The sequence below is a fragment of the Ovis aries genome, chromosome 3 (assembly GCF_016772045.2).
Source record: "Ovis aries strain OAR_USU_Benz2616 breed Rambouillet chromosome 3, ARS-UI_Ramb_v3.0, whole genome shotgun sequence".
Classification (NCBI taxonomy): Eukaryota; Metazoa; Chordata; class Mammalia; order Artiodactyla; family Bovidae; genus Ovis; species Ovis aries.
Window position 1 is genome coordinate 207,716,916 of NC_056056.1, and position 14,835 is coordinate 207,731,750.

A 14,835-nucleotide genomic window follows, 5' to 3' on the forward strand; every position below is an offset into this window, starting at 1 on the left:
CACACATGGCATGCCGCTCAACTGTGAGTCAAGACCAGGCAGTCTGGCTCCCGAGTCTGTTCTCCTGACCCCTGCCTTCCACTCGCTCAAGTTCACTGTGGACACAGCTGGGTTAGTGTCTTCTCTAAAACTTTCCTTCTCAAATCTTTGATGAGATTGGACATTGAGATTTTCTTATGTGTCAGAGAAGAAGTAAATTCTTCCAAGGGTGAGTTGGTCCATGTTGACCCTGCTGCCCCATCTCTGGGGTAGAGGATGCTGCCTGGGGACAGCCTGCCAGCCCTGAGTTAGCCCCTCCTTTCCAGCCCATCCTTCCCTATAACAGAGTCTGGAACCTCAACAGTGTCTTACCTGTGAGATTCAGTCCCAAGGTGAGTGAGACCGTGTGTACCTGGTTCACTAAATGCATCCATGTGTCATCCCTTGGGAGGGATGACTGGACCCCAGAAAGCATGTCCCATGTTCTAGGTATCTGTCTGGTGGTTTCTGGTGATGGTGTGGAGTCCATAACTGGGTAAGGAGTGATGACTTTGGGCCCAGAGGGAGTAGAGCATCGATTCCAAGTGACTGAGCAGATCTTGGTCCTTCTCCAGCCCCTGACTTTAAATTTTGGTTTTGATATTTATAATCAGTTTTTATCATTAACGAGTTAAAGGTCCAGATATAGAAGGAGATGGGGCTCAGGTACAGTCACGGAGTTTGAGAGTGAGAGGACCAGATGACAAGGAAGTGAATCTTGTATAAATAATGGGTAAATATCAGCATATTTAGAGGGAGGAAACCTTGTATTCAACTGTCTTTTCTCCTGAGTCTCAAGAAGGAAGGATGGGTATTACAGGACAGAGAAGCTGTGTCTGCGGACCAGGATGAGGGTCCTTCTGGTGGGGGATGTGGCAGGGCTGTTAAATGGCCAGCAGCTGCCCTGGGTGTTGTCCAGGCTGAGACATTAAGGTGGACATGTGTGTGTGGCTCATGAAGCTGTCTCTGAGCTCCAGTGGGGACTCTGGGGCCTGTGTGTCACAGATGCTTCCTTCCATGTCTGTGCTGAAAAGACAGAGTCAGGATGAGGGGGTCTCAGGCTGGGCTTGTTTGGACCACAGGGCGGCATCATGGGAATCTTGAGCCTGAGGGGGCATGAGAAATGGGGGCAACACATTAGTGACCTTGAATTTTGATGGGGGAGCTCTCTCGCATCCCTTATGGTCCTTCTCAGTTGTATATTCATCAGCATTACTTTCTGGGAAGCATCTGAGAGCTTCTCTGATCAGTGGAAACAGAACAAGGCATCAATGGCTGTACTGGACATCAGTCCCTTCTGCTTGTATCTGTCCCCTCAACCCACCTGGGATTCCATTCTTGCCGCCACCTTTCTTCTTAAATGCAGAACTGAGGAGGTGGGGTCACTGATGGTTCCAGGAAGCATGAACCCCTTCTATTCTCTGCTTCACTCGCCCCTTCTTTCCCCATCACATGCAGCTGTCATGTAGAAGAAGACTTTCTATTTCCCCTTCTGTCTGGAGCTGTTCCCTTAAATTACCTTTGGCACTGTCTTTAGTTATGGTTTATAATACAAATGTATTCTGAATCTTATCAAACCATACTCTCAGCTTATGAGGGGGATAAATGTGAAGTTTAGAAAACTTTAGTCTTTCTAAACTTTAATTTTCTTGTTGTTGTTTAGTTCCTTAGCTGTGTCTGACTCTTTTCAATGCAATGGACTGCATTGGACACGAAAGGATCACCAGGCCCTTCTGTCCACAGAATCCTCTAGGCAAGAGCACTGGAGTGGGTTGCCGTTTCCTTATCCAGGGGATCTTCCTGACCCAGGGATCAAATCCACATCTCTTGCTTTGCAGGCGGATTCTTTACTGCTGAGCCATCAGGGAAGCTCCACGCTTTCTTCTAGAGATCCCTGCTACAATTTTGGAGGACTAGAGTTGAATGATGATTCCTCCTCTCTTTGTTTCCTTTAATAGCAATCTTTCTCTCCATAAAAATTTTTTGGTGACTAGCTGAAAGAGATACTTCACATAAAATGAAATGCAATAAAGGGAAAGGCATTTAACATGTCTGAATGTCCCTAGGGAACCCGCCTGCTAATGCAGGAGACACAGCTGACACGGTTTTGGTCCTTGAGTCAGAAAGATCCCTTTAGAAGGAAATAGCCACCCACTCCAGTACTCTTGCCTAAGAAATCCGCTGGACAGAGGAGGCTGGCGAGCTACACTGCAGGGGCTGCAAAGAGTCAGACACGACTGAGCATGCAGGCACGTGCTCCAGGACCCAGTCTCCAGATCACTCTGAGAAGGGGGAAAACCCTGCAATCTCATCCTCCCAACTTGATGGGTCTCACTTCATGCCTCCACAGTCACCTGTGAATTCCTGTACTCCAGGCCCTCATTTTCTGCTGACCTGATAAATATTGTTGCATTTCAAGACTTCTTGAGGTCTCTGCTTCCAACCTGAGCTCAGTGCTGGGGAAAATCATTACTTGATTGTACAAAGATATTCTCCACAGGCCAACAGATCCCACACCCAGACCCTGTGAGATCTCACAGTCTGCAGATGTCGACCAGGGTGATTAGGAGAGAGAAAGGCACGCAAGGTTTCTGATGCACCTTTTCTATCCCAGTCCCGGTCATGGGACTGGGCTCTCAGGACCACGGAAGCAGGAGGTCAAAGGACTGTGTTGCTCATATAAGGAGACGTGGAAGATTCAGAAGCTCATTGGTGTTCAGAAGGGGCAGATGCAGCCTCCAATAGTGCCTGAAATGGTGAAAGGTGTTGCTATTGGCTCTCAGGAGGGAGGGTGTAAAGGGTGGTCTACATAGACCCCGGTCAGCACCCTGATGCCCCCTCATAGGCTCATCCTGCAGCTGGGACTGTGACCTTGAGGATGTGGGGTCAGGATGGCTCTGGGCAGACACCTCTCCCTCCAGGGATTCTGTGTCCTCCTCCTCGGCACCATAATGGGTGGTCAAGGTAAGAGCTGCCCTCTATCCTGGGTTCACAGCAGGGAGTAGACACTGTGGTTAAAGGAAAGGTGTCTGGAGTTCTGGAGCCGAGCCTCAGTATTTTTGACCAAAAGGACCCACGCTGACTGTGAATGCTGGTCCGTCTCCTCTGCGGGCTACACTGGTTGTAGCGGCAGATTTTACAGAGCAGTGAGGCTTGGTCTGGACCGAGCTGGGTCACTCTGAGTCCCCTCTGCTGTCTCCCCTTGTTCTCAGGGGAGCTTCTAGGGTCCCAGTGGCTCCCAGTGTGTGGAAGGTCCAGCGACTGACCCCAGCTGGGACTCTGTTGTTTCCACACACTCCATGTGCCTGGTGTGTGAGCACTGCCCCTGAGTCCCCGTGTTTCCTGTGTCTGCGCTCCTGTAGGCTCTGTGTGTGTGTGTGTGTGAAGGTAAGGAGTGTGTGAGGTGTGTGTTTGTGAGGGTATGAGGAGTATGTGTATGAGTGTGTGAGGAGTGTGTGAGGGTGTATGTGAGAGTGTGTGTGTGTGAAGAGAATGTGTGTGTGAGGGTGTGAAGAGTGTGTGTGTTTGTGGAGTGTGTGAGGAGTGTGTGAGGGTGTGTGATGTTGTGTGTGTGTGTTAGAATGTGTGTGTGTGTGCACGTGTGTATAAGGGGCGACAGCCTGTCTGTGTGACAGGAATGGGGCTGCTGAGCAGGGACTGAGTCTGCTGGTCTGTGAAGCACACAGGGTCCCACAGGGCTGGGTGTCATGCCGCTGCATGTAACCAGATCAGAGAGAATGGCGCACCTGCCTGCCTCTCTCTGGCTCCTCTCCCCCACTCCCTGGGCTCTCCTCTGCTTGTTGCCGTGTCTGCGCAGCACTGGGCTCTGTGAGAGGCTCTGCTTGCTGGCCTCACCTGTTCCCACCAGGTGTTCACCGTGGATCAGACGAGCCTCAGCCAGGAGAGGGACCTCTTGTCTGTAGGGATCAGTTGAAGCACAGCCTCAGGTGTATAAGTTCCTGAGTCCCTGCCCCGGTCCCTGTGACTCATTTCCGGATGTGCTGGGGGCCTGGAATTATCCTTTCCCTCCCAGGACCTGCTGTGACTCTGTAGGGAGTCTCCTGTCCCTCCCGGGAGCTGCTTTCCCCTGAGTGAGGGTGGAGTGTGTCACCAATCCTTCCTCATGTTCTGCAGGGTTTCTTTGGACAAATCCGCTGATCTCCTTATGGGAGTCCTCTTGCATGACAGAACTTTTTCTTCTCTTTACACCTTTAGAATTCTTTGTCTTTGCATTTGAACAGTTAACTCCGTGAGTCATAGAAAAGGTTGTTTTGGATTGAAATTTTGGGGTGACTTATTAGCTTCTTGAGCCTAGATGTCCAGATCTTTCCCCAGGTTTGGGAAATTCTCAGCCTGTGTTTTCCCCTTTCTGTTTTAGTTATTTGCTTCTGGCTGAGCTAGGTCTCCTTGCTGCCCGCGGGCCTTCTCTCGCTGCGGTGAGCAGGGCTGCTCCTCGCTGCAGTGCACAGGCTTCTCACTGCAGGGGCTTCTCTTGCTGTGGACCACAGGCTCTGGGTGCAGAGGTTTCAGCAGCTGTGGCACACTGGCTTAGTTGCTCTGCGGCATGTGGAATCTTCCTGGACCAGGGATTGAACTGATGTCCCCTGCACTGGCAGGTGGACTCTTACCCACTGCACCACCAGGAAGTCCTCAGCCCTTAATTCTTCTCTCCCTCACTTCTCCTGCCCTGGCTCCATTGCATACATTGTTCCTCTTTATGGCGTCCACAGTTCCCACTGGCTTTCTATATTCCTTTCATTCTCTTTTTGCTTCTCTTTGGATACTTTCAACTGACCTTTCTTCTACTCATTGAATCTTTTTCTTTTCTTTCCCTCGGTCAAGTGTGTTTGTTGAATCTCTGTATTGAATTTTCAGTTTACTCATTATATTGTGTGTTTGCTAAGTCACCTCAGTCATGTGTGGTTCTTTGTGACCCTATGGACTGTAGCCCACCAGGCTCTTCTGTCCATGGGATTCTGCAGGCAAGAACACTGGAGTGGGTTGCCATGTCCTCCTCCAGGGGATCTTCTGGACCCAGGGATTGAACCCGAGTCTCTTACATCTCCTGCATTGGCAGGTGGCTTCTTTACACTAGCGCCACCTGGGAAACCCATTCATTTATTATTCAGTTTCAAAATATCTGGTTAGTTCTTTTTAAAAAATATTTTATGTATCTTTATTGTTCTTATTTTATTTGCATGGTTTTATTGGTATCATTAAATATTTGAGTTATCTTATAACTCTCTGATCATCTTTTGAAGTACTATTTTGAATTCCTGGATCTCCATTACTTTGAATCGGTTACAGGAGGTTTACTGTATTCCTTTGGTGGGATTTTGCTTCCCTGATTCTTCTTGATGTCTTATTCTCTTGTAGATGTCTGCACATTTAAAAAAGCAGTCACCTGTACCAGAATCTATATTATGATTTCAGTAGGGAAAGCCTTTCACCTCTGGGTAGGGGAACACTGGAACGTCCTGCAGGGTGCCAAGCGCAGAGGCATAAGGTGGCACTGGGTCTGGGAGGGCATGAGATCCATTTGGCTCAGGCTGCTGACATTCACAGCATTGACAACTGTGTGGTGTTTGGAAAGTGTTGCAGGGGTCTGCTGTCACTCAGCAGTGCCTCCGGTTCCAGAGCCTAAGGATCATGGCCAGCAGTGGCGGTGGCCAGAGCCAATGGTGTGCACACATTTGGCTTTGGGGCCTCTTGCAGGTGCCTCTGTTGGGGGAGTTGATGGTTGCAGGTGGTCAGGTTGTGGGAAGGCCTAGGAAGGCAGCAAAGACGGAGACCAATAATGGTTCATTACTCAGACTCATGTCCATTGAGTTGCTGATGCTCTCTAACATCTCATCCTCTGCTGCTCTTCTCCTTGTCCTTTAGTCTTTCCCAGCATCAGGGTCTTTTCCACGAGTCAGCTCTTTGCACCAGGTGGCCAAAGTATTGTAGCTTCAGCCTCAGCATCTGTCCTTTCAATCAATATTCAGGGTTGATTCCCTTTAGGATTGACTGGTTTGATCTCCTTGCTGTCCAAAGAACTCCCAAGAGTCTTCTCTAGCACCACAGTTCAAAAGCATCCATTCTTCGGTGCTTAGCCTTATTTACGGTCCAACTCTCACATCCATACATGACTACTGGAAACAATCATCTGTGCTGGTTATTAATTCTTTCAGGGGCAAAATCTGCTGTCTCTGTCTGCAGAGCAGGTCACTGTGAAGTGTGATTTCTCCTGCCATGAGGTTGCTATTGGTCCTTTGCTCTTCTTTCTTATGCCTAGCCAGCTCTATAAGACTGGCTCAGCTTTGCAGGTCTGCGTGAAGAGAACCTGAAGTGGGACTTTCATATGGTGCCTCCAAAGGCTAGGGACACTGGTTACTCAGCCTGCTCTTACCCTCCTGGTGAGAGAAACTCTGAGTGATGCTGGTTTGAAGGATGGAATGATGCCACCAAATGACAGTGTCTTGGCATGGTCAGACTTCTAAGAGTACTCCAGATCTTTCTGGAGCTGTTTTTATTACTGATCATTGTCTACCTTTTGGTCTTTTTTCAAGAGGATGGAGGCTGCTGTCTCCTACATCAGCATTTAGGTAATGGCATGTTTGAGATCTTTATTCCTTGAGAGAATGGTTTTGAGTATATAATTTTAGATTGGCAGTTTTGTTTTTTTTTCCTTTTGGTAAATCTAAAGTTTCAATCTACTCTACCCTGGCATCTCTTTTTGTTCTTGGGGATTTAGACATTAGTATAGGTGTTTCTCAATTTTATATGGCTAATCTTTATCTCAGTGTTTTTCTTGTCAATTTTCTGCTGTTATTGTCCATTTTAGTAAAAGTAAGCTGGGTATGTTGTAGTAAAAACAAACAAAAAAAAAAAACAAGCAAAATTTATCCTTGTATGACAAGTTCTGTTCACTTTGGCAGGACTTCTGCTATCATAATCCTTCAAGCATTCAGGTTGTTGAATGCTCCACAATTTCATTATGCTACCACTGCAACACAAGGCTTCAGTATTTGCTGTGGTAGAAAAATATATTTGCTCTTAAATGTTTCTGTGGGGAACTGACATCATTTGTTCTTGACTTCATTGAATGATCCAGATCACAGGGTTATGCTTAACTTCAAACAGGCAAGGAAGTATTACTATTTCCACATGTTCATAAAGTGTTGCTGAACACTAGTAATGTCTCCATCTATGATGTTCCTACAAATGAACTCCTTTTTAATGCAGAAACCAGAGTCATCTAACTTAATGGCTAAAGTGACATCTCATAACTTTTGTCAAATTCCATTTGTTAGATGCATGTTACTAGGTACATTCGAGTGTGGATTACACAAGGACATGGACACCAGATGGCAGGAATAGCCAGGACATTATAGAGCCTGTTTCCACAGCCCTCTGTTTCTAAGCTGGATGAGATGCTCCCTATGGACAGGGGAAGTAGACAGAGGATTCTTCCCTGGATGCCAGGCCATGAGCTGTAACTGAGATGGTGAAGCTGGGCCCTAGTAGCCTTGGGCACATCTACAGGGAGGGCAACATCCAGAGTATCTGAAGGCCTGTCCTTGGTGGTGTCCCTGGAGCTAGTTTTACAGGCTCGTGAGAAACACCTGGTGCCTCCCTTCCTGCTCCATGTTCAGTGATGGCACATTGGGAGCCCAGAGTTGGCCACAGGGGAATATTTATACAACAGAAGTCTACAAATACTATATACCATGCACTTTTTTTGCTCCTCAGAGAGCTAATATTTTAAATACTTATATCACTGCAAGTCTCCTAAAATCTTTCCTGTGTCCTGTGTCTGTGTCTCTCTTGCAGCTCTGGAGCTGAGGCTGAAGGATGGAGCCTACTGCTGTGAGGGGAGAGTGGAAGTGAAGCACCAGGAGAATGGGGCTCAGAGGATGATCACAACTGGAGCTTGGAGGATGCATCTGTAGTGTGCAGATAGCTGGGGTGTGGAGCTGCCATTGGTTTTCCTGGACGGGCTTATTTTGGACCAGGACTTGGCCCCATTTGGCTTTTGCATACTTCATGTAAAGGGGTGGAGTCAACTGTCAGTGACTGTAAGCATTCTAATATTAAAGACCATCGTAATGATAGCTATACCCATGATAGGGATGCTGAAGTAGTCTGCTCAGGTAAGTCCTGTCTGGCCTGTGTGGGGATCTCTAGCAGGAAAAGTCTCTGTCTTATCACCAGAATGACTCGAGATTACGGATACAGCCTTTAGAACATGCTTGGGTGAAGGGTCTTTGTGATGTGTCACAGGAGGCAGAGAGGTGAGGTCAAAAGTTTCATACAGATTCAGCTTCTGGGTTCGACCTCTGTGACGTAGTCTCATCATGGTAATTGTTCTGTTTTCTTTGATGTAATGGTCACTAGGGTGTGGCTACACAGTGGGGGCAGGGGTCATAGAAGAGTTGTGGGCAACAAGGTTTATCATACTCCTAGGGTCTAAAAGTCAGAGTCACACACTGCATCATGTTGGTATGTGGAGGATGTGCCAATAGAACAGGCTCAGCCAGGCAATGGTGACCCCAAATGGCATGTGAAGACCCATGGATAAGTGACCATATTGAGGGTCAGGATGCAGTTACACAAGGAAAAGGTGTGAAGGGATTTCACTGGTGCATTTAAATGTCTCTAGGTCACAGTCAGAGGAAGCCAGAAGTGGGGCTCGTGGCAGGGAACAGTCTCATCACATTGGTGCACCTGATCAGGAGAGTGGGGAGCTCACATCACATTTGCAGGGATGTTGAGGGAGCAGAAAATGCAGTCTTGAAGTTTACAACACAGCAGCTAAAGCACAACACGCATATGAGGTAGTGAGACTAAGAGGACCTGAAGTGACTCCTAAGACGTGCCCAGTGCTGTCTAAGTGTGTCAGGTATGCCCTAAATCAAATCCCTTATGATTATACAGTGGAAGTGAGAAATAGATTTAAGGGTCTAGATCTGATAGATAGAGTGCCTAATGAACTATGGACGGAGGTTTGTGACATTGTACAGGAGACAGGGATCAAGACCCTCCCCATGGAAAAGGAATGCAAAATGGCTGTCTGGGGAGGCCTTAAAATAGCTGTGAAAAGAAGAGAAGCAAAAAGCAAAGGAGAAAAAGAAAGATATAAGCATCTGAATCACAATTCCAAAGAATAGCAGGGAGAGATAAGAAAGCCTTCCTCAGAGATCAATGCAAAGAAATAGAGGAAAGCAACAGAATGGGAAGGACTAGAGATCTCTTCAAGAAAATTAGAGATACCAAGGGAACATTTCATGCAAAGATGGGCTCGATAAAGGACAGAAATGGTATGGACCTAACAGAAGCAGAAGATATTAAGAAGAGGTGGCAAGAATACATAGAAGAACTGTACAAAAAGATCTTCATGACCAAGATAATCATGGTGGTATGATCACTAACCTAGAGCCACACATTCTGGAATGTGAAGTGAAGTTGGCCTTAGAAAACATCACTACAAACAAAGGTGGTGGAGGTGATGGAAATCCAGTTGAGCTATTTCAAATCCTGAAAGATGATGCTGTGAAAGTGCTGCACTCAATATACCAGCAAATTTGGAAAACTCAGCAGTGGCCACAGGACTGGAAAAGGTCAGTTTTCATTCCAATCTCAAAGAAAGGCAATGCCAAAGAATGCTCAAACTACCGCACAGTTGCACTCATCTCGCATACTAGTAAAGTAATTCTCAAAATTCTCCAAGTCAGGCTTCAGCAATACATGAACCATGAACTTTCAGAGTTCCAGCTGGTTCTAGAAAAGGCAGAGGAACCAGAGATCAAATTGCTAACACCCACTGGATCATTGAAAAAGCAAGAGAGTTCCAGAAATATATCTATTTCTGCCTTATTGACTATGCCAAAGCCTTTGACTGTGTGGATCACAATAAACTGTGGAAAATTTTGCAAGAGATGGGAATACCAGATCACCTGACCTGCCTCTTGAGAAACCTGTATGCAGATCAGGAAGCAAAAGTTAGAACTGGACATGGAACAACAGACTATTTCCAAATAGGAAAAGGAGTACATCAAGGCTGTATATTGTCATCCTGCTTATTTAACTTATAGGCAGAGTACATCAAGAGAAACACTGGGCTGGAAGAAGCACAAGCTGGAATCAAGATTGCTGGTAGAAATATCAATAATCTCAGATATGCAGATGACACCACCATTATGGCAGAAAGTGAAGAAGAACTAAAAGCCTCTTGATGAAAGTGAAAGAGGAGAGTGAAAAAGTTGGCTTAAAGCTCAACATTCAGAAAACGAAGATCATGGCATCCGGTCCCATCACTTCATGGGAAATAGATGGGAAAACAGTGGAAACAGTGTCAGACTTTATTCTTTTGGGCTCCAAAATCACTGCAGATGGTGACTGCAGCCATGAAATTAACAGACACTTACTCCTTGGAAGGAATGTTATGATCAACCTAGACAGCAGATTCAAAAGCAGAGACATTACTTTGCCAACAAAGGTCCATGTAGCCAAGTCTATGTTTTTTCCAGTAGTCATGTATGGATGTGAGAGTTGGACTGTGAAGAAAGCTGAGTGAAGAATTGATGCTTTTGAACCTGATGTTGGAGAAGACTCTTGAAAGTCCTTTGGACTGTAAGGAGATCCAACCAGTCCATTCTGAAGGAGATCAGCCCTGGGATTTCTTTGGAAGGAATGATGCTAAAGCTGAAACTCCAGTACTTTGGCCACTTGATGCGAAGAATTGGCTTATTGGAAAAGACTCTGATGCTGGGAGGGATTGGGGGCAGGAGGAGAAGGGGATGACAGAGGATGAGATGGCTGGATGGCATTACTGACTCGATGGACGTGAGTCTGAGTGAACTCCGGGAGTTGGTGATGGACAGGGAGGGCTGGCGTGCTGCAATTCATGGGCTCACAAAGAGTCGGACATGACAGAGAGACTGAACAGAACTGAAGTGTGTTTGACCTGTGCCAAGGTGGATGCAGTAAAGACAGCAGTGAAGTGGTGTGAGTGGGTAATCACAGTATTTGGCAGGGGCTTCTAGTTGTTATCACAATTGCAGATTGGATATCCAGGATATTAATCCCATCAGAGCAGCTGGGCTGGAGGAAGATATTGTCAGTTATCACAGTGAATTCCCTAAGATAAGAGGCTGGGCTTAGGTGAGCTTCATCCCATCTGTTGAGATGGTGGGACAGTGGAGCCCTGAGGTCATCTGCAGTAGGCCCTTAACACCACAGCCAATCAGCTATTGGGTGTTATGTCTAGGAAGATCTTTGGAAAAGTGATCTTTTCTAATCTCATCTTCAGCATTTTGATGATTCTAGTTGAGGCCCTTAAGGAAACAATTCTTTTCCTTTTTAAAAGTACTTTACTGAGGTCTGACTGACATACAAGACTGCTGGATAAGTATGCATTTGTGAAACTGTTACAGCACTTATGTCATAAATCTATTCGTCTCTTCAAAAAGTTTACTTCCATTCTCTTTATCATCCTTATTAAAAATAATTATTTTCAAGGTGCATTTGAATTTTAGTTAGAAGCTTTGTTTTAAACAAACCTGCTTTCTGACGTATCAAGTAAACTTCCTCATTGTCACAATGTCCTAATCATGGTTCCAACTGCAGATAAATTTGTGGAAACACTGCAGGTGTCTCTACCTTATTTTGATAAATCAGCATCTGAATGAAAATGGAGTGTGTGATGTTGGAACTTTGTGTGAAATTAGAACTCCCAATGTTACCATCCTAAGAATACTGATGTCTTGATATTAATTCCAGTTAAGATACACTTAAAAGTAGAGAAGTGGAGAGTGCTCTGATATTTAAACCCTGACTGTGGTTTGTACTCCCTGACTACCATTGCTCTAACTTAGGCTCTCACATTTTTATCAATGGTTCCAGGTTCCTTCTATTTCTCTTTCTGTCACTAGTTTCCTCCCTCTGTTCTGTCTTTTCTGTATTTTCAGACATGTTTTAATGATGCGAAGACAAGTCAAAGTGGTGGTGATGTAGCAAGATAATATTAGAATAGCATGTCTTTTCATTATCTTGATCAAAATTGAACACTTAGGAGTCAGGTATGGGAGAGAAATTTCAGCCTCAGTAGTGGATTGTTGGAAGTGAGGTACCATGTTTAGGAGAAATCTAGAGTAGAAACAATGACCCAAGAAGAATGTAGAGAAGCTTGTTTGAAATAAGGAGGAGATTTCAATGAGGGGCTATACAAATTGAGAAGGACTGTGGTGCAAGTGTGCTGAGTTGCTTCAGTCCTGTCCTACTTTTGCAGTCCCATCGACTGTAACCCAGCAGGGTCCTCTGTCCATTGAATTTTCCAGCCAAGAATACTGGGTTGCCACTTCTTTCTGCAGGGATCTTCCTCACCCAAGGATCAAACCTGGGACTCACACATTGCAGACAGAGTCTTGATTACTGTCCTAACCACCAGGGACTACAGTTGTGAAGTGCAAAATGGTGAGGGGTTGGAAATACAAGGATAGCAGGAGGGGAGTTCAAGGAGATCAAGATCCAGGTCAACTCATACATTCACAGTGTAGCCTCTGTGTTACACTTCCTTCCTGCCCACCTTCCTTCCCTCCCTCTCTTCTTTTATCTTGTTGTGGGAGTCATTTCTGAGCTCTGTGGAAGTGCTAGCATTTGGAGGTTGAAGTTTTCTTCGTGGATTCTGTTTATTTGACAAATATAACATTACTCATATTTCTCTCTTTTTTGTATCAGATTTTGGTGAGTTGTATTTCACAAGTAATTTGTCTTCAAGGACTTGGTTCATTTTACAAAAAGTTTTTCAAATTAGAATAACACTCTTTCATATCTCAAATCTTTAGATATGATCTAAGTAGCACTGGTTCATATCTTGTATCTTTAGATGCTGGGAAAATCTATAATGATATCCCTCCTTTTGTTACCGGTTTTGTTAATGTGTGTTCCTCTTTTTTTCTTAATTGGTTTTGCTAAAAGATTATCAGTGTTAATGTTCTTTTAAAGAGAATCACTAATGGACTCCATTGATTTTCTTGATTGTGTGTTTGTTTTCTACTTAATTGATTTCTATACTCAGTTTTCATTCCTCTTTTTCAGTTATGGTTTTCCCTGATAGCTCAGTTGGTGAAGAGTCTGCCTGCAATGCAGGAGACCCTGGTTTGATTCCTGGGTTGGAAAGATCCCCTGGGTGGGAAGAAGGGATAGTTTACCCACTCCAGTATTCTTGGGCTTCCTTTGGGGTTCAGCTGGCAAAGAATCCACCTGCAATGCAGGAGATCTGTGTTTGATCCCTGGGTTGGGAAGATCTCCTGGAGAAGGAAAAAGCTACCCACTCCAGTATTCTTACCTGGAGAATCCAAGGACTGTATAGACCATGGGGTCACAAAGAGTCAGACATGACTGAGCAACTTTCACTTTCACTTTTCAGTTATGACTGTTGCTTTTGTAGATTCTTGAGGTGGAGTCTTGGATCATTTCCTTCTGTTTCTATTTTTATTCTAATGTAGGCATCATGGAAACCTCAAGTTTCTAAATTTTCTTCCAAGCATCACTTTCTTTTCAACCCACCAGTTTTGATAGTATATAATTTCTTTTGTATTTTATTAGCATACAATATTTCTATTTGTCTGAATGTATTCTTTGTCTTACACTCTGATTTTGTATGATATTAATATAGATACTATCTACAACCTACTCTGATTTGTGTTTTCATGGTATATAATTTTTTACCTCTTAATATGTTTGTGTTTATATTTAAGCATATATATATTTATAGACAGTATATCATTTTGTCTTATTTTATCTGGTCTGATCATCTTGTTTTATATTTGGAGTACTTAAAGTATTTACATTTAATGTAGTTGTTGATATAATTGGAATTGAGTGTACTTGCCTGCTATTTTTTATATCTTTTTTTGTTCCTATTTTAATCTTTGAGTTAATTTTATTATTTTATTTTAAATACTCTATTGGTTTATTAATCATATCAGATTTTTAGGAGATTGTAATGCTGAATTATTTTTTCATTTTAAAAATAATTTTTATTTATTTGTGTCTGTGCTGGGTCTTCACTGGTGCATGGGCTTTTCTCTAGTTGCGGAGATCAGAGGCTCCTCTCTAGTTGCAGTGCATGAGGTTCTCATTGCGGTGGCCTCTCTTGCTGTGGAGCACAGGCTCTATGGGGTGCAAGCTTCAGTAGTCGTGGCTCCTGGGCTCTAGAGCACAGGCTCACTAGTTGCAGTGCACAGGGGCATAGCTGCTCCATGGTATGTGGGATTTTCCTAGACCAGGGGTCGAACCTTTGTCTTCTGCATTGTCAGGTGGAGTCTTCAGCACTGAACCACCTGGGAAGCCCAATGTTGAATTATTAACCTTTAATTACATTTTACCTTGAAATATTATGATGTCACTACATGCAATGTCAGTCACTATACTTTTCTTCCACTTCCCTGTTCTTGTCATTGGTGCTCTCATTGTCATACATTCTATTTATCAATTTATTATGAATCTTATAGTTTGCTGCTAATATTTTTGCCTTAAATCTTCTAATAGAGAATCAACATTTAGCACAGTCTCTATAGCTTTGAGAGGATCCTTGTTTTCATCTGCTGTCATCTCCCTTTAGCTTGAAGAACTTCCTGAGGCAGTTTTGTGTAGTGTGTGTCTGGTGGCCTCCAATTCTATCATCTCTCATTTACCTGAAACCATTTTAATTTTCATTCAGTTTTGAAAAGTATTTTCTTGGGTGACTGAATTCTAGGTTAACAAATGCCCAACCCCAATACTTTAAATATGTTCTTACATTGTCATCTGACTTTCATTGCCTCCAACAAA

General features: G+C 44.4%; 1 long non-coding RNA gene across 1 annotated transcript; it reads left to right on the forward strand.

Moving 5' to 3' along the window:
- The first annotated feature begins 2,505 nt into the window (after positions 1-2,505).
- Positions 2,506-8,114, forward strand: LOC121819214 (uncharacterized). Its single transcript, XR_006059452.2, has 2 exons — positions 2,506-2,982; positions 7,834-8,114. It is a non-coding gene; the product is annotated as an uncharacterized LOC121819214 (long non-coding RNA).
- Positions 8,115-14,835: the final 6,721 nt, after the last annotated feature.